The sequence below is a fragment of the Protopterus annectens genome, chromosome 2.part0 (assembly GCF_019279795.1).
Source record: "Protopterus annectens isolate FY-2018-M chromosome 2.part0, PAN1.0, whole genome shotgun sequence".
Lineage (NCBI taxonomy): Eukaryota > Metazoa > Chordata > Ceratodontiformes > Protopteridae > Protopterus > Protopterus annectens.
The window spans coordinates 1,337,854,499-1,337,879,782 of NC_056728.1; positions in this window are offsets into that span (position 1 = coordinate 1,337,854,499).

A 25,284-nucleotide genomic window follows, 5' to 3' on the forward strand; every position below is an offset into this window, starting at 1 on the left:
GCAACTGGAAAGACCACAAAAGTACCTCACCAAGAGGATCAAAGGGCTCAAACAGATGCCATATGCTGCCCAGTTAAAGAAACTCCAGCTCTACTCAGTGGCATACCGCCTGCTCAGAGGCGATCTGTGCCTGACGTATAAAGCCATGTCCAACCCGGAATTAATTGACATGCTGCACCTCAGAAAATCCAAATCCCATTGAGCTACGCGCTCAAGAGACTTGAACCTCAGCACTGAAATAAATAGGACATGCTGGAGGGACAGATTCATAACCCAGAGGCTCCCTTAACTCTAGAATAAAATCCCAGTCCAGGTTAGGCAGAGTCCCTCATTGACTCTCTTCAAGAGGAATCTTGATGAGTGGATGGGAAATCGTACGTTTACCCCGGGTATCACTTCTGTGTCACTGTTAGACAGAGGCACAGTATACTAACCTCGAAAAAGGGCATAGCAAAATTAATTTAAAATTTGGCGAAAGCCAAACACACTCTGGCTAGGCTTATAAATGCCCTAGGGCAGATAGCCCAGTATGAACCTATGAACCTATAATATAATATAATATAATATAATATAATATAATATAATATAATATAATATAATATAATATAATATATAATACATTTGTCTATTAAATTCTTTGTACTGTTTATACTGTTACTATAATTACGATTTATTATATCTTTAATGTTATCTGTTATAATTATTCTTAAATAATTAATTTTCTTCTCTTTGACAATATATTAATTGAATTTATTTTTGATTCTATACTTATCTGGATTTATAGGTAGGATTTTTTTTTGTCATTGTTAAAAGTTAACCAGATTTTCTTTGTAATACATCCATTGCTAAGAAAACTGCAGAATTATCATTGTCATTTAATGTCAGTAGGACGTCATCAGCAAATAGTTGAATTTTAGAGTTTAAACTCATTTATGTTAACACCTTTTATATCTATATTTGATCTCAGAAAATTAGCAAATGGTTCCATAGTTAGGGTAAAAAGTAGAGGTGACAGAGGACCTCCTTGTTTGGTTCTTTCAAAATCTGTATAGAATCAGAAGTAAAATTGCCTAGTTTAACATGTGCAAATGAATCATTATAAAGATTAGTAAGATGCGTGAAATTACTTGAGAAATTATATTCTTCTAAAACCAGCAAGAGATATTTCCAGTTTACTGAGTCAAAAGCACTATTAGTATTAAGACTCATTAATGTTAAGTTATCTTTTGTTTTATTTGCGTAGTCAATTATTGTAATTATTAATTTAATATTATCATAAGCATTTCAGTTTAAGATAAAGCCAGTTTGATCTTCATCAGTCATGGAGTGTAGAATATATTTTAATCTATTAGCATGAATTGCCATGAACAATTTATAATCTACATTTAAAAGTGAAACTGGCCTGTATGAAGAGCATTCAGTAGGATGTTTGTCAGTTTTTAAAATTTGAGAGATAATGGTATATTTTGAGGAAAAGTTTGAAGTTCAGACATAGAGATCAGTTTGTCAATTTCATGTGGTCATCAGATAGTTTTGTTTTTTATGTTTTTTGATAAATATTTGACTTCTTCTGGATTTATGAATTTTTTTTTTTGATTAATTGTGTTATAATAATCTCTGAATTCCTTTATAATATCTTCGATTTCTGTTAATTTTCTTTTCTTCCTATGTGAGTAGACTTCTATTATGTGATTGTACTTACTGAGTAATTTTGCTTTTGTGACTAAATTATGCATAGATTTTGGGTTAATACAGAAGTTAATCATGTTAAATTTTTCAAGGTTGATTTTAGTTTTATGGTTTAAGATTTCCAAGTATTTGTTGTTTAGCTTACTAATCTCTTCTGTAATAGTATTTCTGTCTGATTTTCTAATTTTAATGTATCAAGTTTTTCTTGTATTTGTTGTAATTCCTTGTCCCATTGTTTTTTTTTATTTGACAACCAATTAGTGACTCTACCAAAAAGATATGCTTTTAGTGCATCTCATAAATTTCTGAAGTATCTTCTATGTTATTAATTTCTATAAAGATTTTTTTTTTAATTAAAAAAGTCCTTACATTCTTTTAAACAAGTTTCATATGCTGGCAAGCTTCTGATTTTAACATTATTATTAGATTTCAAAAACAGCTCAAAGGTAATTCATTGAGATCTGAAAGCTGACAGGCTACTGTTTTGACTTTGCCTAGTCTATCAGTCAGGTCATTAGAAACATAAACTCTGTCAATTCTGGATTGGGTTCTGTGTGTGTGGGAATAATGGGAAAAAGAATGAATTTGGTTCTGAAAATTCATTTACATCTCTAAGATGAAACAATTCAGTAAAGTTTAACAACAGTTTTGCACATGTCTGTATTTTCCTTTTACTTATCATGTCAGTATCACTTGGTGACAATATACAATTAAACTTTCCTGCTAGAATGATACTGCTTTTCATGTTTTGAATTACCTGTACTAGATGTTGGTCAACAGTTTTAATTCCTATTCCAGGAATTTAATATAAGTTAATATCCTCTTATTATATTTTCTCATTACAGTACAAAGCTCACCTTTATCATCTTGATATGTTTCTATAAATGTATTCATAGGCAGTGAATTTCTGCATAAAATAACAACCCCCTTTTTTGATTATATTGTGAACTGGATAATATAGTGTAAAAAACTCTTTCAGTTTTTCCCAGTTAAGGGTCATCACAGCAGATCACCAGTCTGCAGATTGATTGGCAGCAATGTTTTTTACAGTGTCAAGTTGCCAGTCTGGTGCCCAACCTTCACAGAAGGTATACACACATGCACACACCTACCTGCATGTATTTAAAACTCAACTGACCACAGGGAGGACATGCAAACTCCACACAGAGGGTGCTCCAGCCAAGAATCAAAATGGAGAACCTGTTGTTGTGAAGTGACAATACTAACTGTTGCACCATCATTGCCACAAACTGGATAATACAGTGTAGTTTTTTTCATTTAGCCTATGTCTTCTGTTAATTAGTGTATTTCCTGTAAAAAATAACTTTAAAATTAAACAACTTCAAATATCTGTTTAAGATACCCCTCTTGCACTGGTTATTTAATCCATTGACATTTATGGAAATATAGTTAATAAATGCCATTTGTCCTACTGACCAAAAGTATACATGCACCTCTCATAGATAATGACACTCTGTTAGTAAAGAACTGTTTAGTAATCAGCATGTGCACATTAACATTTGAAGGTTAGACATAAAATAGTTACTATTGTGGACACTTGAAAAAAGCTAAAACATATAATTATCATTAAACATTTGCTTTAAAAATTCCTCTTACCCACCCCCCATGGAGTCTAACACTCCTTGCTTGAATAGTCTAACCATCCAATCAAACACATCCATCTAATACTCTGACGAAAAAACAAAAAAAAAAAAACAAATATGATGTCATTAACAGTAAAATAAAGATGAGCCTGTATCCTTTAAAGCATTGTTAATACATAATAGTAGAACAATGATTTCACATCTTAACTTATTATTTAACATACATACACATTCTCCTATTTTATGTGTTCACTAAGGTGTTAAAGTAAGATATGCTTACATCTCTTATTATTGTCCTTATCGATGCGTAGTTTTGAAATTCATCCGTTAATAGTAAAAAATATGACAGACTGCTGTACAATAATTTAAAATGTTTGTGGTGTGTCCCACCATGAGACCAGTGTATTTTATATCCTTCTATTCCCTCTTTGTAGGATTATATTAAAGTAAATTAATAACTGTTCTACAATGTTTAAACAATATTCCATTATTTGTTTATATTTAGTGGTTTATTACTGTAAATTAAAGCTTCTTATGTTATTTCTGTCAAGTATACAGTTCATTGCTTCTTTTGTTTTATGAATTACACTTTCAAGTGTATTGACAACAAATTCATATTATGTATGTCAAGCCTCTAATAATGAAGCTCTAAACATTATATATATTCATTTTACCATTCATTGACAACTACTATAAAACTTCAAATGCTTTCTTCAAATATATTTACTTATAAATGTATTCAAAGGTATTTCACAGTATGTGTAAACTATAATTGCTTCCTTTCTTCAATGACAGTTTGTAAGTCTAACTATAGCTGCAGTGAAATTTGAACTAACGTATATTTAAAAGGTTCTGCCTTTTATTTAAATCAACCTTCTAAAGCTGCCTGTCAATCATAGTCTCTGAAAATGAACAGCTTTGTGCTTCTGTAGTTTAGGTGTGAATTCCAACTCAACTCTAGCTGTTTACCAGAGAATGCTTCATGTGTTTTAAATGAAGTAAAAAAAAAGGCTCAAGCTATGGAGAGAGGGACTTCATATCTTTTTACCGCAGATGTACCTCACATAGGGATAACCCATTAGTCACAACAACTTCCATATCTTTTATATTGAACCTAAACATTTCATTTATGTATAGAGACTATTTCAAAGTCACTTCACAATCTCTCCACTGTGAAACAACATCAAAATACACATCCATAGCAACTGCAATTACCTCCTTCCCAATCCAGCACATCGTAAATCATTCTATTAAATATAACATATTATCTAAATCTATGCACTAGGAGGACTGGCAACTTTTATGTTTTACTATTAGTTTTAGTGAAACAGCATTTCTAATGTTACTGTAGTTAATTATTACACTGTGTTGCTTCCACACTTAGGTGAAGATGCTTATCTGTCATTTCTTTTAGTACAACATTTAAGTAGCAGTTTTAATTTAACACTGTTAATGTATTTTCCTTTTTATAACAATAAAGTAAGAGATGCCACTCATAGTGTGTGTTTCCCTTTAGTAGGTAACTGCAGTTTGTATGAATTAAATAACTTTAAATTCAGCTATGTATTATACTGCATCCATTTTCTACTTCAAATATAAAGTATGCACTAGTTCCTGAATACATAATTCTGTATGTAACCCTTCAGATTCTATACTAGTATAAATGCTGTATGCTTCATTTAAGGGAAACTAATTTTATTTTGTCATGACTTATTAAAATTGATTCTTAATTATCTGTAAATAAGACAGCATTAAGACAGGAAAAAGGAATTCAATTATCTTACATTAGTAGACTGCTTGTTGATTTTCTGATTCCTAATTATGTTATAGTTGAGCATGTTGTCATTTCATGTCTTGGTGCTAAAGATACGTAAAGAAGTAAAACTAAGCTTGCAAATGAAGAAAAGGGAAAAAGAAGGCTCTTTATTTTCCGCTGATTTCTTCTTTTTCTCATTTGACTTATTTCCATTTGTCTCCATTTGTCTTTTTAAGGATATAGTGAACCAGTCCATATCCTCTGTTTGTTCAAATCTTTTGTTAGTTTGTAGATATGACAATGCAAGGTCAAGATCTTCAAAGAATTTAACCCCATTAGAAAGGAAAATCTTCAGTCTGGCTGGAAACAGTAAATGTACTTTCATCTGCTTTTTGTTAAATTCTCTTACAAGGGGAAGGAATTGTTTTATTTTAGACATCACTGTTGCTGAATAGTCATTATCAAAACAAATAATATTTCCTTCTGATTTAAGTAGTGACTCAGCCTGGGCAGTTTTGAGTACCAGTTCTTTATGCTGAGATGAAATAAATTTAACCACAATGGACCTTGGGGAAGTACTGGACTTTGATACAGGATTAACCAGAGATCTGTGTGCTGTCTCTATACCAAAAGAGAGAGCTTAAGGTAAATCTAAAGTTTTAGGGAGCCAGGCAGACAAGAAATTAACCATATTGTTACCTTCAGTTCATTCTGGTAGACCAAGAATATGAATGTTGGTCCTACAGGACCTGTTCAAAAGGTCATCTATTTTGGCTAGTAAAGAGTTGTTCTGTTTTAATGGGAATTCAATGTTTTTCTCCCCTTCACTTAGTCTTCCTTCCATATCATTTAAGGAGTTTTCAATGTTGGAAATCTGGTTTCTCTGTAACTATAGAGTTTCACTAATTTGTTCCATTTGTTTGGAACAGTTTTTCTTAATCTATTTTCAAAGACAATTCTTGGATATTAGTCAGTAAAGACTGAAGTATTTTTTTGAATACAGAGTCTTGAGATGCTGCCTTTGTATAACTCATTGTGCTGCAGGATACAGTAAAGAAATTTTCTCTTTCAGATTTTGACAGGAAAATAGTTGAAATTTGATATCCTTTAAGACACCAAAATTTATCATAATTCACTTAATTGAGTTGGTTAGGATTATTTAGAAATACGATTTATTGTCAGAAATATATGTAGTAGCAGAGTGGAAGAAAAGTGCTGCTATCCTAGTCTCATCCTGGCCATGCCCCCCCCCCTTTGCTGAATTTTTGTAGGTTGCATATAGTTTTGAACGTGTGTTGCTTTGTGAGTTGAGTGAAAATCCTGTGAGTATAGGCTAGTAGGTGGCCACTTAAGGAGTTGGGGAATAGGCCGGAGGATGTAAAGTTAGAAGGGTTCAAGACTAGTATCCAGTCCAAAGTGGAGTGTTGGGTGTTATTTTGGTTATATCTGGTAGGATTATTTATAAGTTGAGTAAAGCCACAGAGATTTATATTGTTTGTTGTGTGGTGTGAGATTACTGTCTGCTAGTCAATATTAACATCCCCATAGGAAAATAATTTTATTTGGTATTGCTTCAGATATCAAGGCTAGAATATTTTCTAGAATGGAAATGTTTTGCCAGGAGGAATGTATAAAATAAGTATGCAGATGTTCTTAGATGAGTTAATTTTTAGAAATGTTAAAAAGATTTTGCCTGTGCAGAATTTTGTTATAGCATTTGAGTATATGGGGAAACTATCAACTTGTTAGGAAATATTAGGGCTATTATACCAACTTTTTAATGTGCTCTGTCTACTCTGATAATGCTGTAACCAGGGAGAAGAATTTCATATCTTTTATTTCTGGTTTTAGCCATGTTTCTGTAATAGCAAGGATGTTTGGGTTAGAGTGTGTTAACCAGGCATGAAAGAGTGTACATGCTCCTGATGCTAAGAGTGATAAGTTTGTTTGTCTGTGTAGTAGGAATGGGATGTGGATTGTGGTGAACGTCCCCACACAAGTTTAAAGCCATGAAAAAACATCTAGTTGTTTTAGGAGTTTTAAGTAATTTGGGTATTTGTATTAGTTTTAGGTTGAAATGGTTAGCATTGAGGAGTTTAGGGTGGGACTAGATGAAGACTGGTATAGAGATCAGTGTTGGGGTTATTTGGGAGAAGCTTATGATGGAGGAATTGAGTGGTGATGATGAGGTAATAGTTGAGGTATGCTTTTGTAGTAGTGTTGCTGGAGGAGTTGTCAGGGTAAAAAGGAGAAGAATAAAGAGAAATGATTGGCATGAGTAAAGCAGCATGATTGCTGTAGAGTAAGATAACTTAAATGGAAGTAGAGGGGGAATTAGGGCTGTTGGAAGTGAAGCAGTTATAGGGTGTAGACTATAAGTGAACAATACTGTGGGATAGCAGTATAGAAAAAGGGTTTTTAAGTGGTTAGAGTAATATGGGTGAGATGTGGGGGATGTTGTGTAGTAGACTGATTGGAGTGTAGTTAGAAATGGAGGGAGAATAAGAAAAATGATGGTTTATTTGGGAAAAGAAAATGATACAATATGGAATAGACAGCTATTATTAGGGAGTGTGTAATTATAAATGGATATAATGCAAAGCAGTATGGGAGGGAGAAAGACAGTTGAGAATGGGCTAAGAATTAAAAACACATAAGGAAGTAGAAAACAAGAAACAGAAATGTATGTATAGAAGTAGTAAGATGATTTGGGGAGGACTTTGAAAATAGATTCTCAAGTGAAATATGTATGTAGGAACTATAATATTAGAGTAAGAGGGGAGTGGTTGTGAATTGGTGCTTGGGTAGCAGACCTGAGTCTATATTATAGGTTCATAGGTTCATAGGTTCATACTAGGCTATCTGCCCTAGGGCATTTATAAGCCTAGCCAGAATGTGTTTGGCTTTCGCCACCCATTTTAAATTTATTTTGCTATGCCCTTTTTCGAGGTTAGTATACTGTGCCTCTGTCTAACAGTGACACAGAAGTGATACCCGGGGTAAACCTACGATCTCTCATCCACTCATCAAGATTCCTCTTGAAGAGAGTCAATGAGGGACTCTGCCTAACCTGGACTGGGATTTTATTCCAGAGTGAAGGGAGCCTCTGGGTTATGAATCTGTCCCACCAGCATGTCCTATTTATTTCAGTGCTGAGGTTCAAGTCTCTCGAGCGCTAGCTCAATGGGATTTGGATTTTCTGAGGTGCAGCATGTCCATTAATTCTGGGTTGGACATGGCTTTATACGTCAGGCACAGATCGCCTCTGAACAGGCGGTATGCCACTGAGTAGAGCTGGAGTTTCTTTAACCGGGCAGCATATGGCATCTGTTTGAGCCCTTTGATCCTCTTGGTGAGGTACTTTTGGGGTCTTTCCAGTTGCTGCAGGTGTCTGGTAAGGTACATCCCAAAAGGGGCATTGTACTCAATTATGGGCGTGATGAGGGATGAGTAAAGAGGCACAATGACCTCCCCTGATCTAGATGTGAATCCCTTCATGATTAGGTGGGCTATATAAAATGTTTTTCTAACCACTTTGGCCACGTGGTTGTCAAATGAGAGATTGCTATCAACTTGGGTCCCCAGGTCCCTAATTACTTCTTCTGTACTTAATGGATTACCACCTATGTGGTAATTTGTGGGCACTTTGTTTTTGCCAAGGGGATGACTATACACTTTTGGCATTTAGCTTGAGGCCATGGCTCTGGCACCAGTTGTCTGTTTCTATGAGGCCCTTTTGGAGGATGCTTGTGTCGGCTGGAGAGTCGATTATGGCGCCCAGTTTGCAGTCATCTGCGAACTTGATCAGCCACAGTCCTTCCGTGTTGGCCTGTACCTCCGAGAAATATATACCGAACAAGAGAGGTCCCAGGACTGAGCCTTGTGGGACACCACGTGTAACTGGTTTGGAGTCTGACATGGCTCCAGCAATTCTAACCATGTGGGTTCTGTCCTTGAGACAGTTTGCAATCCATCTAGTGACATAGGGGTTTATATTTAAGCTGGTGAGCTTATCCATAATGCCCGAGTGGGGTATTGTATCGAAGGCTTTTGCAAGGTCCAGGTAGGCTGTGTGGACCACCTTCCCCTCGTCAATGGCCTTGGTGACTGTTTCAAAGAAATCAACCAGGTTTAAGAGCAAGGATCTGCCCTTAACAAAGCCAAACTGGGTAGGATCCAGTGTTTGTAGGTCCCCAGTATCTTTATTTATGAGGTCCATGATGATCCTTTCCATAGCTTTGCAGACCAAGCTAGTCAGGCTTATGGGGCAATAGTTTCCAGGATCCGTTGAGGCACCACCTTTATGGAGAGGGACCACTGTTGCTGTACACCACTCTTTGGGCACATATCCTGTAGTAAGGCTGAGACTGAACAGTAGTTTTATGTTTGGGTTTAGCTCTTCTTGGAGTTCATGTAGGACGCAGCCCGGGACACCATCTGGTCCCATTGATGCTGTGTTTTTTGCTTTGGAGAGGGCGGCTCTTACCTGAGCATCTGAGATGTCAGGGGGGCAGCACTCTGCTGGGATAGATATTTGCCCTTCTGGTGGGGAGGGGGGGGAGAAGTCTGCGCTGAACCTGTCAGCTAGGATGTTGGCAATGTCTGTGGGTTCGGTGTATTTTTTGTCATTTTGGACTAATTCTGAGCATATCTGGGAATTACCACCCTGGTTCCTAACATAACTAAAGAAAGCCTTGTGATTATCCTTAGTGTCCTGTGCAATTTTTCTCTCGAAGCTGGCCTTAGACAATTTTATGTGTACAATTAGCAAATTGAAGTGGCAAAAGTCAAAGACAGTTTCATCAACATATATGTGTCGAACTCCCATGTAACTGAATGGCCAGATCACCGATTTTTTCCTAGGGAAAAATATCAGTAGGCCAACTACATACAACACACCAGTACAAACATTATAAAGTGGGGGGCTATGCCCCCCACACCTCCCCTAGCAAATCAAAGCAGCAAAATCCGAAAACAGTTTCATCTACATATATGTGTCAATCTCCCACATAACCAAATGGCCAGATCACTGATACAGTTACTGATGCAGATACAGTCATGCAAAACTTTGTGTTATAACCAGACTCTGATTCAGCAGTAAACAGCCAAGAAGACTTTGTGTATTAAGAAGACTTTGGTTCAAGCACAGCATGCAGCAACTACATAAATTAATTTTTCAATGATGACCCTAGCTGCATTCAAACACAGGGGGAGTGATGCCTTGTATAAGGTCACTCTAGTAAAAGTGCAGTAACTAACATTTATGTTGAGCACTTTAGTTTTCTTCAGTTTGCAGCAGTACAGTTCTTCAGATGTATGAATCCAGAGTGAGACTGCAGGGCAGGAAAGTTGCAGTGCCATAAATTCTTCAAGTCAGGTGAAGAACAAAGTTTCAAAGCTGAAACTGACAGTTTTGTTTCACCAGCTTCATGAGTGACTACAGAGACTTTTCAACCATCTACAGTAAGCAGCCTGGCCATCTGCCTCTCTGTTGACTGGTAAGAAAATTTTCTCTATTACATACAGTATAGATGCCATTAGAGGTCATAATAACTGAATACAGTGTTGTCATACAACGCATATTAGCAAATGGAAAATGTTATTATGGCAAGTTGATAATAAGGCATTATGCAAATGGATTATAATATTTGACTGGTATCTCAAAAGTGTGTGTGATATGACAATAAATGTTTATTGTGTGAGTCATGTGAACATGCTTTCTGTGTACAATGGCAGGCCATTGTTCAAAAGTTAGACTGTACAAACATATATTTAATGGTGAAGAACTAGCACAAGTTAATATGCTTATATTATGTCCTGTCACCACGTGTAAAAGGTTAATTTTAGAGTTATAACAACAGTCAAATCAATTATTGCCAAAACCTCCAGTACATCTTGTTACAAAAAATAAACTTCTGAAAGAGAAATAAAATTAGTTTGTAAAGTTTAGACAAGTTATAGAAACATTTTTTTTTCAAAACTGCATAGATGCTTTAGATTCAGCAAAACAGGTTACTGAGAAATATCAGGCAGCTCATGCAGAAATACAGAAAGAAATTGAAACTCTTCAACAGCAGTCACAAGACAAGGAAAATCTGGTTAGTAAAGAGTTAAAGAAACAGCAGTTACATGATAAAGAAAGTAAATTAACTAAGCTGACAGAGACTGGCTTCCAGCAAACAACAGCTGAGCTTAAGAAAACATTGCAAAAGAGCAGGAAACTTCAGCTGATCTGTACAAATAAGGCACATTTTACAACATGCGTATATTTAAAAATGGATAGCATACACATTCAAATCTAATGTTTGGACAGTATTTTACTTAAATACTTTTGGATTTTTATTCTCAAATGTTTAAAACATTCATCCAGCTAAAGCAAAATAATTATAAATTAGACAGTAAAGTAGAGTGTATAACTGTCATTTTAATGGTATTCACAAAGAAACATCCCTGTCACAGCTAAGATATTAAATAATTTCAAAATCACCATCTCAGATAAATTAATGGAGCAAGCTGACCATTTTAAACTAGTGTTCCAGATAAATCAAAAAGTAAAAAAGATAGAACAATTCCAGTCTATAAAAAGCAAAAGAGAATAGTTAAAAGGGGTAAAGACATAAAGTCACAAAAGTGACATGCATGTATTTTCTTTTCAGAAAATAAAAATAAAGCTGCCTAATGTACATGTTTACAATACAGAAGAGAAAAATGCAGACAACAGCAAATATAAATAATAATGTAAAAATGTGTAAATTTAAGTGTGAGTCCAACCATTACAGTTTTTTGTAATTGTATAACAGTACCTAAAACAACAGAGACCCTGAAAAAAAGGCATACAAAAGTAATATTGCTAATATAAGCTTGTACACTACAAATAAAACTCAAGGTAATATTTCTTGTCCAGAAGGACAAACATGTTATGTTAAAAAACTTTTATTTGAAAGGACAGCTAGAAGACAGAAATATATATCCAACTTTCACAATGTAAAGCAAACATATCTTTACATAAAAATTTGTCTTAGTCTAAAAGACAGCCAGAGGATAAGTATATGTTCAACTTTCACAATGTACAGCAACAGCATCTTCATAAATGTTGTGTACTGCAAGGAAAAGGCATTCTTTCAGTCTTACACTGACTGTATAAGCAGTACTGCAGAAGGGTTAAAATAGAGCTACAGAAAGGAAAATTATATCTCATTCCCTCTTGACAATACTGGTTTTAAAATACAAAATACTATTTTAGGGAGGAGGGAAAAACAGGCTTAAGTGCCTTAGAAATACTGGTAAACAGATTAAACCTGACAGGCCAAAATATTTTACAAGTTGCTAATAGCTATCATGCTAATTATTATTGTATTGCTTAGTATTAAATTATATTTACAACTTGTTAAACTGTAAAGCTATACAAAGAGAGTAAACATATGTAAAAAAATGAGCAAGACTGGTTACCATCTTTAAATATGTTTTTGGCAAGACAATGTTGGTATGCAAAAAGCATAAATGTTTCTAATTGTTGGAGTATGTAGTTTAATACCTAAAATAGTAGGGGTTATGTCCCTGGTGTCAATTCCACTAGATAGTTCTAAAAAGACATATACTAATGTTACTCAATTTATAGATTGGACTAAATGTACTTTGCAGTCTTTGTATGTATAAATGCAAAAGAATTCAGAGTGAAAATGAGTCCTAAGTACCAACTGGATTGGAATGCTTGGGTGGCAAACAGTCTGTGTAGATACGTACTGTACAGGACACATTGTAAATTAACAAGGTCAAAAGTAATTTGTCAAGTTGTAATTTTATCACTAGTTATGATTTTATCACTGGTTTTTGGACCACCATTTTTCCGTACCAGTATTGGTTACCCCAGTTAAAGGAAAATTATGTTAAAATATTGTTCTCGTACAGCTAATGGGCTAATATGTAAACAACATTCTTCAGTATATAAACCATTTTTTTTTTGTTTTTTTAAATCCTCAAGTATTGAATATACTAACATTCAAATATGTAAAGTGCATGGGCAGTTCAGAGATGTGACCACAATGTTATGGTTAAAATGACATTGAAACTGTATATTTTCTGCACTGAATAACACTTGCAGTAGCACATAGTCCTTGCCTCTTATAGATATTAGTCTGTCTCTAAAGTCTTGGTATGAGGTGATTAATAAAAGTGAACAGTTAATTCAATCGCTGCAAAAAGTTAATAAAACAATTCTAAATCATAAATTAACTTCTGTGATTGTAAAAGAATAAATTAATCAAGTTAGAGAATAAAACTAAAGCAGACACAGCCCATAATTGGTGGGATGTTTTCACAGAATTGTCAGTAAAATAAAAAGTTGTTACACTGAATTATAGACTCAGTTCTGGTAGTAATAGTTTTTATCATTGCATTAACTATCTAAAATTGCATTTTGGCTTGTATCAAAAGAAGACCAAGGGTTTTGTTTTCTAATGTGTTTTCTGTATAATCTGACCAAAAATAAATATCAATATAAACTGTTTTAAAAATAAAGAGAGGGAACTGTTAGTATGTATTGAATTCTGCTGTAAATATGGTGAAAGATAAAGCATAGCATAAAAGTTTGCTTAACCATAGGTATAGAGCTTAGCAATGTAAAATTGGCATCCATACTATGTGACATAGCTCTGGCTGAAATAAGTGAAAAACAATGAATGTGTTAATGGGCATTTTTTTTTTATAAACTCAGCAATACATGCTCTCTTACAAGCTGTTTCCTAAAAAAACATGTTATCAGCAAAGAAGTTCACAGATGAATGGACATGTTTTTTAATAAATCAGCAGTACATGCTTTTTACAAGATATTTTCTGGTCACAATATTAGAAAAAGCTTAACATACTTTTTCATAGATAAATGGACAAAATCAGCAGAAAAAAATATTTGTACTGCTTCCCACAAGTCTAAAAATACAAGTATCAGCAAAAAGATGTTTCCATACACAGTCCAAAAAGAAGAAATACAGGATCCAAGAACAGTATAAATACACTGTGAAAATCAATCTAATGTTGAAGCTATTTTGTAGGAACACACTTGTTCCGAGGTATTGTGTAGGAGAATAATCTTCCATGCTGATCATGAAGTAAAACTTTGTACATCTATGGTACAAGCTGTCAGAATAGTACATGTAGTTTGTTATAAGAATAAGTTATTTATTAGTAACTGTGCTTACAGTAAAATAGTATTATACTGCAAAGTATATTTTCTCATCGGTGCAGTTTGCAAGGCTCTGTGTTTTAAATATACTGTAGATACAGTCATGCAAAACTTTGTGTTATAACCAGACTCTGATTCAGCAGTAAACAGCTAAGAAGACTTTGTGTCTTAGGAAGACTTTGGTTCAAGGACCGCATGCAGCACCTAAGTAAATTAATTTTTCAAATATGTGCTTAGAGTCGTTTATTATTTCCATTTTTTTATCACAAAAGATGCTAAACTATTTAAAGCAAATGCTTAAATAATTTCACTTGTCATCTAAATATTATTTCTGTAATGTTTTCGATTAAACACATGTATATAAAGACTGTAATCTTATTTGTGAGTGCCTGTGAATATATGCTGTTAAATGGTCATCTGGACTGGAAGCCCTCTTTGATTTATTTTTCATTCTATACTATCACTGTGACATGTGACACCTGATAGCAATCTAAACAGTGTTGATTTGTTAATGGAGCTGTAAGAGGTATTTACATCATACTGGGGACAAAACCAGGAACTGACAAGCCTTATCAAACTTGAGTATATTTGTTTGTTGTAAATGAAAAAAGTATTGACATACTTATTGTTTTTTAAATCAGATAGTGGGTTGAAGTACAGAAATTGTTTATTTATTTATTTCCGTGTCCAAATTTGGATAGTCCAACAACCTGTTTTCAGGAGATGCCTGGGGAGAAAAGCTCTAGACTATAAAATGAGAAATAGGAACAATAAGTATCGAACTAGTTTTACATAAAGGAAGGGTTTTCCATCATGTTGAGGAAGAACATGCAAATATATCACATGAGGAAATAATATTGTGCTTGTTGTTTGGTTATGAGAAATGGGAGGATAGTGGATATGAAGAGATGCATAGCTGTAAGCTATGGGTATGAATGCATCCAGTGGTTTGCTTGGTAAAGTTTGAGATTTTGAAGACATTGTATATGGTTTCTTTTGCCTAGCATATCGGCTTGTCTACTGCCTATACTGAATGGAGGGTGTTCCCAGACAGGTTTGGTGGTTTGGATACTTCTAGTAAATTCATGGTTTGTGACCTTGAGTTTCTGCATGGATTATATTTAGAATGGTGCAGTGGTGCACCAGTAGCATTTTCGCCTCACAGCAAGAGGTTCTCCGGTTCTATTCTCGGCTGGAGTTCCTTCTGTGTGGAGTCTGCATGTCCTCCCTGTATATGTGTGGGATTCTCTGGGTGGTCCTGTTTCCTCCCACATTCAAAGACATGTATCTGGAGTGTTTTTCTCCGGGCGTCCACTGAAAATTGGCTATATTCCAAGTTGGACTTTCCCAGTTAACAAATGTTAAATAAATATTTGGTAATATGATTGGGAGTAGACTGGCATTCCTTAGGTTTTGTAAAGCATGTTTTGCATTGTCTTCAGTTGGTTGAAAGCTAGGGTATGTTTTATCTCCAGCTCCTACTAGACAAGTTTATAGAAAAATTGACAATTTCATTTTATGTTTGTTCCAGCTAGAAAAGCTGGACTTTGATAATATTGGTAAGAACAAAGGATGAGTAGAGGAGACTTATTTAAAGCAGTGATGAAATAGTTTGTTTAGGCTATTCATTTAGGAAGGTTTTAAACATTTGCAGTGTCATGAGTTTTTATATCAGTTTTGGATGTGACATAATCTGTGTTTGTCAAAGTGCAGCTTTACGTCTATGATGACTCTGAGTTGTTTTGTGTTTGTAACTGGCTCTATGGGTATATTATCTAGAGAGGTTATACAGTTGTGAGGAGGGTTGTTCAACCACAGTGCTGGATTCAAATATCATCAGTTAAGTCGTTCTGTATTTAGTAAGATCTTTGAGCTTATTAACTACTATTCTGGCTTTCTGAATGCGTGCTGAGTGTTTAGTTATACTTAGATTCTTGTTTGCACAGACCAAATGAGAATGTAATCATTCTGTATCAATTTTGCATTGTTGACTATGGTGTGCATTTCATTTGCAAATTTATTAAATATGATGGGGTCTAGCAATGAACTTTGGGGAACATCAACTGTATTGGATGACACTGAACAGATTTGTTCTTATTTAACTGTGTGCAATCTGTAGGATTGATAGTTTATGAACCATTTGATGGTTTTGCAGCTGAGACCCATTTTGGCTAGTCTATGGAGGAGGAGAGAGTGACAAACATTGTCCAAGGCCTTGGATAGATCCAGGTGGATGGAATCACAGAGGAGGTTCTCTTTTTAGTTGGTCAATCAGACCAGGGATGTTAATAGTGCAGTTTTGGTTCTGTGACTTGATCAGAAACCATGCAGAGTGAGAGAAATGAGATTGTTAGTTGTTAGATAGAAGAGGAGTTGATTCTGTATACATTTTCTAGCATTTATGAGAAGGGAGATAGAACAGAAATTGATAAGCAGTTAGAGAAATCATGATGTGTTCCACTTTTATGAAATGCAATTATGCAGGACTTTTTCCAGAAGATGGGGACCTATGGTTTTGAGACTGATCTTTTAAAAATTAAGGCTACTGGACAGGCAATGGCTTTGGAGTGTGATTGCAAGAATTCTGTTGAGAGTTCCTGGGCTGGATCTGAAAAAGTTCATGGAGATCGGTACTCTATACCAGTTAAAATACAAATAAAATGGTCTTTGTTTTGGGATCAATTTTTTTTTTTTTTTGAAGCAAGGAGCTTTGTAGGTTTTGTAGTATATTGATACTTTTCTCTCTAGTATGCTATCAGATATTTATCCAGATTTTAGTCTGGCATAGTTATTACATTTAAAACTATTCCATGTTGTAGGTAAGAGGAAATCATAAACATCATTGTACAGAACAGAAATGTTTACTTTTTTTGTTCTTCTGGACTGGGTTTACAATCATGAAAGACTTGCAAAATATTAAGAATATCTGAAGAGTTTCAAAAAGAAAATGTATTGGAAACAGACTTGTAATTTAATAAAGTCTGACACAGTTAGAAAGAGTGTTGAGGAGTAACAATCTGAATTGCCAAAATTCACAATGCAAAGTCTCGGTATTTTGGACTGTATGACCAAAAATACAGAATTACATATATTGAATCAGACACTGCCATTTCTTGAAATATTTCCTTATTTCTAATGTATAGGGTCATAGGTTCATAGGTAGGTACTAGGCTATCTGCCCAAAGGCATTTATAAGCCTAGCCAGAATGTGTTGGCTTTTGCCGCCCCCTTAGATTAGTTCCCTGTGCATCTGTCCAGCAGAGCCACTGAAGTGATCCCCGGGGTAAACTTTCTGTTTCCCATCCACTCATCAAGGTTTCTTTTGAAGAGTGTTAACAAGGAGCTCTGCCTAATGTAGACTGGGATCCTGTTCAAAAGCATGGGAAGTCTCTGGGACAGGAATCTATCCCTCCAGCATGTCCTATTTATTGTTGTAGTGAGGTTTAGATCCCTAGAGCGTGTGGCTCGAGGGGATAAGGTTTTCTTTAAGTGAAGCATGTCCATCAATTCTGGGTTGGACATGGCATTGTATGTCAGGCAGAGACCACCTCTGAGCAGGCGGTATGCAACCGAGTACAGCTGGAGTTTCTTCAGTCGAGCTGCATAGGGCATCTGTTTGAGGCCAGTGATCCTCTTGGTGTGATACTTCTGTGGTCTTTCCAGCTGTTGAAGGTGTCTTGTAAGGTACATCCCAAATGGAGCATTGTACTCTATGATGGGTCTGATGAGTGATGAGTAGAGGGGCACAATGACCTCTTTTGATCTGGATGCAAACCTTTTTGTGATTAGGTGGGCCACGTAGAACGTTTTTCTTTTTTTTTCACTAAATATTTTTTTTTATGATTTCAAATAAGATCTCTTACATAACATTACATGAAATAAAGATAAATAACTTATTTATAATTCTAAAACATTACTAACGTCAAACCATTGTATAACTATTTACATTGGTGTCTATTCAAATAACATTGAAATTTTATATTATATAAAATTAGAAACATAAGATGATATATCTTCATCAATGTTTTCAAGTATTTCCAGTACTTTCATCCAAGAGTAATGGTAAGAAGTAGATCTTTTAGTTCTGTTCTTCACTGTTAATATTTCCATGTGTGCAACTGTTGATGTTAAATTCTTAAATTTGTTGAACATAGGAGAAGTCTCATTTTTCCAATGTATAGTTATGATTTTCCGTGATATTGCCAATAGTGACCATAGGATTTTAGTGTCTTTTTTGGTACACAGTTTGGAATAGGAGAGATGAATAAAATTAAAGACTTTGTTAATTGAAAATTATCATTATAAACAGTCTGACGAAAATAGTTAATAGACTTTCAATATGTATTAAGACATACACATTCATAAAAAACATGCTGACAATCTGCTTTTAACTTGATATGGCATCTCCAACATTGATCTTCAATAGAATAAATTTTGGTTAGCCTATGTGGTGTATAGAAACGTCTATGTAGATATCTCCAAGTGAATAATTGCCAGTATTTTGATAATGTAGAAAATTTGGAAGATTTAAAATATTACTTTTTTCTTCTTCAATTGGAGAATTATTGTTTATTAAAATATAATAATACCAGTATGATTTTTCTGATAGTTTTTTGTTTTTTTAACAATTTTATAGATATTAGAAAAATAACCCTGTACCCTGATAAGGCTGTTTTGTAATAAGAATAAGGTATTCAATGAGTTTTGGAGCTTCATGTCTAACTGAAAGTTGCATTTGTTCTATTTTATTTATAAGAAAATGCCTTAGATTTTGTAAAAACAACCAGTTGTCTTTATTTATATTATAGTTTTAAACTATCTGTTCATTTGTTAGTATTTTCCCTTTATCTATAAGTTGATGCCAAAAGAGTAATGATTCTTTTTTAAGTATATTTATTTTTGATATAGGGCACGCACCTAGAATATTTGGTGTAAAAGCTATAGGGAAAATAAGAAAAATCCAAGAATTAATATTTGGCATTTTGTTTAAATATGTTTTGAACACTGAAAGTGTAGAGCTTATATAGTTTGATGGCAATTTATTGATATTATTCCTTTTCCCTAAACAATAATGTTTTAACATCTATATAATGGGTGATGATATTACTGTTAAGTTGTCCTGTATATGATTGTAATTAACCTCTATGTAAATCTGCTCATGGGCTTGTTTCCATATAGGTGTGGATGAATTATTTAACCATAGTGTTATATTTTTAATAACAGATGAGGTAATATATAAATCAATATCTGGTAAATTAATTCCACCATCTTCCCAATTTGGTAAATGTTTATTTAAGGCTATATGGGGTTTATTTGGAAACCATAGAAAATTTAAAATTAGTTTATTGTATCTTTGAATAATATATTTGGGAGGTGGCAATGAAAAATGTTGTATTAAGTATAATATTTTGGGAAATACGATTACTTTAATAAGATATAATCTGTCTCCTGTTGAAAAGATGTATTTATTCCAGTAACCAATTGTTTTTTTCTATTTTATCTGGTATTTTATTATAGTTAAATATTAAAGAATCTGTTAATTCATTGAGTAGATTTATTCCCAGATATAATAATTTATTTTCTGTTACTATATATTTGGAAAATCTTTTGTTTATATATTTTTTTACAGTTACAGGGCATAATTGTTATTTTATTTTCATTAAATTTTAAGCCTGAAACATTTTGAAATGTATTCATAGAGTTAAATATAGCATTTAAAGACTCATTGACATCTGAGAGAGTTAATAGTATGTCATCAGCAAAGAATTGGATTTTAAGGTTTAACATTTTATTTATACAAATACCCTTTATGTTAATGTTTGATCTGACTTGATTTGCAAAGGGATCTATGAGTAATGCAAATAACAATGCTGATAAAGGGCAACCCTTTTTAGTTCCCTTTTTAATTGTTATAGGGCCTGATCTATGTGATCCTAGTTTAACATATGCAGTAGATTTTTCATATAATATTTGGATAAGGTTATTAAAATTAGAAGGAAAGTTATAGTATTTTAAAACTAGTGAAAGAAAGTTCCAGTTGACCGAATCAAAAGCTTTATTAATATCTAATGAGATTACATTTAAATCTAGGACTCTATGTTTGCTATAGTCTATTAATGTTAGTATTCTTTTAATATTATCTGAAGTATTTCTTCCTTTAATAAAGCCTGTTTGATTTTTGTGAATTAAGAAAGGAAGAAAGTGTTTAATCCTATCTGCGTATATAGCCATAAACATCTTATAGTCTATATTGAGTAATGATATTGGCCTATATGAGGAGCACTGCCTCTCATCTTTATCTGGTTTGATAATTGGAGATATCAATGAATATTTCCAAAAGGGTGGAATGTTCAAACCTTTTTTGGCTATATCATATACTTTTAATAGTAAGGAAATGGCTTGATTGGGTATTAATTTATACATTTCTGGTAGCATATTATCTGGGCCAGGTGCTTTATTTGTCTTGAGCTTTTTAATTTGTGATTTTAACTCTGTCATATTGATTGGTTTGTTTATAATATCCATTTGTTCTTGTGTTAATTTAATATGAATATTATTTTCTAAGTATTTTGTTATATCCTTAGTAGGTGTATCTTGAGTGTTTATGGAATTGTCAATGTTAAACTGAAGTCTGAATGCTTCTAAGATGTCATTTAGATCCATAACTCTTTTGTTAGTATTAGGAATAAATATTTCTTTTATTTGTTTAGATTTAATTTTTTTTGTTCTATTAGTTAAGTGCCTCAGGTGTGCTGAATTAGTGGAGTATGAATTTATTTTTATTTTTTCTAAATTAATCATAATCTTATGATGTAACAATTCTGCATACTTCTTATTGATTTGTGTAAGTTTTTGAACTTGAGTAGTATTTCCCTTTTGTATTTCCAGTTTCAATTCATCTGCTTTGTTTTGTAAATCTAGCATATCTTTATTCCATAACTTTCTTTTATTTATGTACCAGGATAATGTTTTCCCATATGTAACTGCTTTTAATGAATCCCAGACATATATTTCTGAAATATCCTCTTTGTAATTTATTTCTAGAAAATTTTTGATTGTTTCTTCATAAAATTCTTTGAATTCTGTCATTTTTGTGATATAACAAGGTATCCTAGTAATGGGATTTGAATAAAAATGTGTAAGTTCTATTTCAAAGACTATGGCATTATGATCAGATAATGGACAATTTATAATTTTGACTTTGTCAATTTTTGTTATTAGGTCATTGGCAACATATATTCTATCAAGTCTAGAGTTACTTTTATATCTATGAGAATAAAATGTGAAGATTAGTGAGTTTGGTATTACAAATTCATTTATGTCTTTTAAATATAATGTATCTATAAATTTTGACAGTGCTTTAGAGATAGGTTGTTTTCTTCTTTTATATTTAAAATCTGTATCTTTTTCATTCATTATACAGTTAAACTCTCCTGCCAATATGAGGTTACCCTTAGTTAAGTGAATTATCTCTTCAAAATGTTGTTTAACTGTTCTTAAACCTAGTCCTGGGATTCAATATAGATATACCAACATATAGATTCTCTTATTTAGTTCTATTGAAGCTAAACAAAACATACCTGATGTATCTCGATGAGTAGTAATTATTTTAGGTGTTATAGTTGAGTTACAAAGTAGTATAGCTACTCCTCTTTTTTTTGTTTTGTATTGAGAGTTTATTAGTACTGTGTAATTATTAATATTTAAGTTGTTTATATCTCTGTCTAATAAATGTGTCTCTTGTAAAAAGACTATTTGTGGTTTATGTAAGTTTATGTACTTGAATAGGCTTCTCCTTTTATTACTATTTAGAAAATTAATATTTATGGATAGACATTTCATTTTCTAGTTTTTAGTTTGTTTTATATGTGAGTTTATGTAAATATTGTTTACTCTTAGTTTCATCTTGGATGTAGAATTCAAAAATATTTTTCTTGTGTGGTTTTTACATGTTTCTAAGTGACACCAAAGTGGTAAAATAAAAAAACAAAGAACTTCCAAACTTGTAATTCTTAACCTTAAAAAACCTTCCCTATCACTATGAGGTAATATACCTCCTTGTTTGGTTAGTGAAACAAACTAAACAATCTTTCTACCCTCTCTAATAATATTTGGATCAGTTACTCTTATCCTCTTAGGTTTTACATAAAGATAATTGAATAATATATTAAGATAATCTAATCAGCTAAAATATATAAATTTACTTTTACTCTTTATCTTATTGTAATTCAATAATACTTATTTCCAATCAGACTTCAAAAAGGTACAAACATTTAGACTAAGATAATATCATTTCAAAATAGTTTAGCGTATTAATAAACATTTACTCATGTTAAAATCTATAACTGTATTTTGTAGACATCTGTTGAAAACTATTTACTGACATTACTTTACAATACAATACCATTGCTGTGTAAGTGCTTTTAGACTACTCAAGTCCAAAACCAGTTATTAGAGTAGTATTTACAAAGTCACATTTGAATAAAAGCATAAATAGTTCTGAAACCACATCATATTTCATGTTTAAGATAAACTGAAATGCAATACAATGCACAACTATATTAATATTTCTTTAATGGACATTAAATATATTTGTCTAATTGCATTTTTTAACTTTTCAAAAACATTTCCCATGGGTGGAGGCAACAAGATCAAAATTTAGACATCTCCGTTATCTAAGAGACTGCTTATAATGTTATTTGATTGAGTGTTTTGTTGTTAACACTTTTATCAGTTTTCATAGTGACTTTGTATAATCAAAAGACACAGTACAAAGGTAAAACTACTGTTCATTTGACCACATTTTCCAAAACAAACACATATTATTTCTTACAGCTTAGACTGACATTTAATCAGTGAGTTTATCTGCTGACAATAAGTGTTGGAAATACAAATTTGGCTTACTTAACATCAGTAATTTAATCTTATAATTGAATAAAATTTTGGGAATTAAACATCTGCAGTTTCTTATTATAGCTGCACCACTGAGGTTGTACTTATGCTTAGAAAATGTCCACTATTTGCTCTTTGTGTGTTTGGTGATGTTATGTTCTTGTGCACTGCGTTTCAGTGTGTGTGTGTGTGTATGTATATGTTTATATATTTTTGCTTTTATTGATAAAAAGACCCTTTTGTGTATTGTAGTGATGTTTGTTATGCTATGTATGTTATGGCAATTCTACCATTTCTTTACATATAACTTTATTAAATGTATATTTAAGACAGACATTGGAAATAATGAAAGATAAAAGATAAACACCTGTATATTCCAAGCAAAAATAATAACAATCATGAAATATCAATTACTGTATTTATGTAACTTTATAATCTTTATCTATTTTCTATATTATATTCCTTTGTTAACCAGGTAAACCCTCTAGGTATATAACTGATTTCAGGGTGACCCAGGAGGATGTCTGGTTATATGATTTGTTTTGAGTCACACAGTAGGCAACTACAGGCTGAGGGAATAAAACTCTGTCAATACAAAGTTCTATTCCACTATTTTCTAAATAACATTACATTTCTGATAAAAAGGCCTCACTATCCTGGATGATATCTAGTATTTACAGGTCATTAAAGATTGCTGTCAGGAATGGTGTTCACATACTCTATCCTAACCAATGTGATGAAGACACATTATTTTGTATCTCAGCCTTCTTATATAAAGCATGTGTAAAATTAAATCTGCATAGATTTAAATGAACCACAAGTATTAATTGCATTTTATTAAAAGGAATTTGGGTTCTTGTATCTTTAAAAGTGAACGGTGCTAATTTCCTGAATACACGTCAATTAGGTTCAGAGGATGACGTAAATAAGTAAATGTGACAAGCAATAAGGAACTTGAGTGTCTAGAGATATTCATGGCTGTTTAATTGTCTCGAGAGCTAAGCGGGAAAAGGTATGTGTTTTTCTCTTTTTTTTTTTTTTTTCCTTGTCACTCTTCGTGAGAAAATCATATAGTGTGCACGCGAGCACGTTGGTCTGCCGAGTAGAGATTACCACCAACAAAGCCTGCATTTTAAACATAACATGCCGTATCTCTCAGTGAGAGAAAAGGCAACAGAACACCCAAGCCATTTAAAAGCATCTCTCAACTCCGGATGTCCGGAGCCATAACACAGCCAACTCATAGCCGCAAAATATCAGTGACAACATACTTCTGCACTGTATTTCATTTAACACAAGCATATGGGTCAAAGACAGAACACCTTTTAAGTACATCTAAACTAGTCTTATGAAATGTTTAAATTGAAATACTTAATTTCAAAAACAGCACATTCCAGTTCAGCATTACTATTTACCCAATAAGGGACATTTTTAACTCATAAAAAGCAATGTTGTCACGGATAAAACTAATAACAAAATATGTAGCAGCTGTTTTTATATCTATTAAGCAATGTAACCCAATACTGGTTAAAGTATTATAAGTTCATAGCCGCAAAATATCAGTAACAACATACTCCTGCACTGTATTACATTAACATGAACATATGGGTCAAAGACAGAACACTTGTTAAGACTATCTAAAATAGTCTTATGAAATGTTTAAACTGAAATACTTCATTTTAAAAACAAAAACAGCACATTCCCATTCAGCATTACTATTTACCCAATCAGGGACATTTTTAATTCATAAAAAGCAATGTTGTCAGGGATGTAATTAACAACAAAATATATAGCAGCTATTATTATAGCTATTAAGCAATGTAACCATATACTGGTTAAAGTATTATAAACTAATGAAGACTTTATAAAAAAAGAACAAAGTAAAATAAAATAAAATAAAAAAAAAATATATATATATATATATATATATATATATATATATATATATATATACTTGAGAACATACTTGAGAACATTTTTATGTGTTGATTTTTCTGATTAGAAATATAAAATCAATGAATAATAAAGTAATGTTTAAATTGTGCTTAATATATTAATGTGATTTGAGATAACTGCATTTAAATTAATGTTAACTTTGAGAATTAAAGTATAATTGAAAACAGTATCTGTTTCAGATTGACTTGAAGATAGAAAGAACTTTTCTT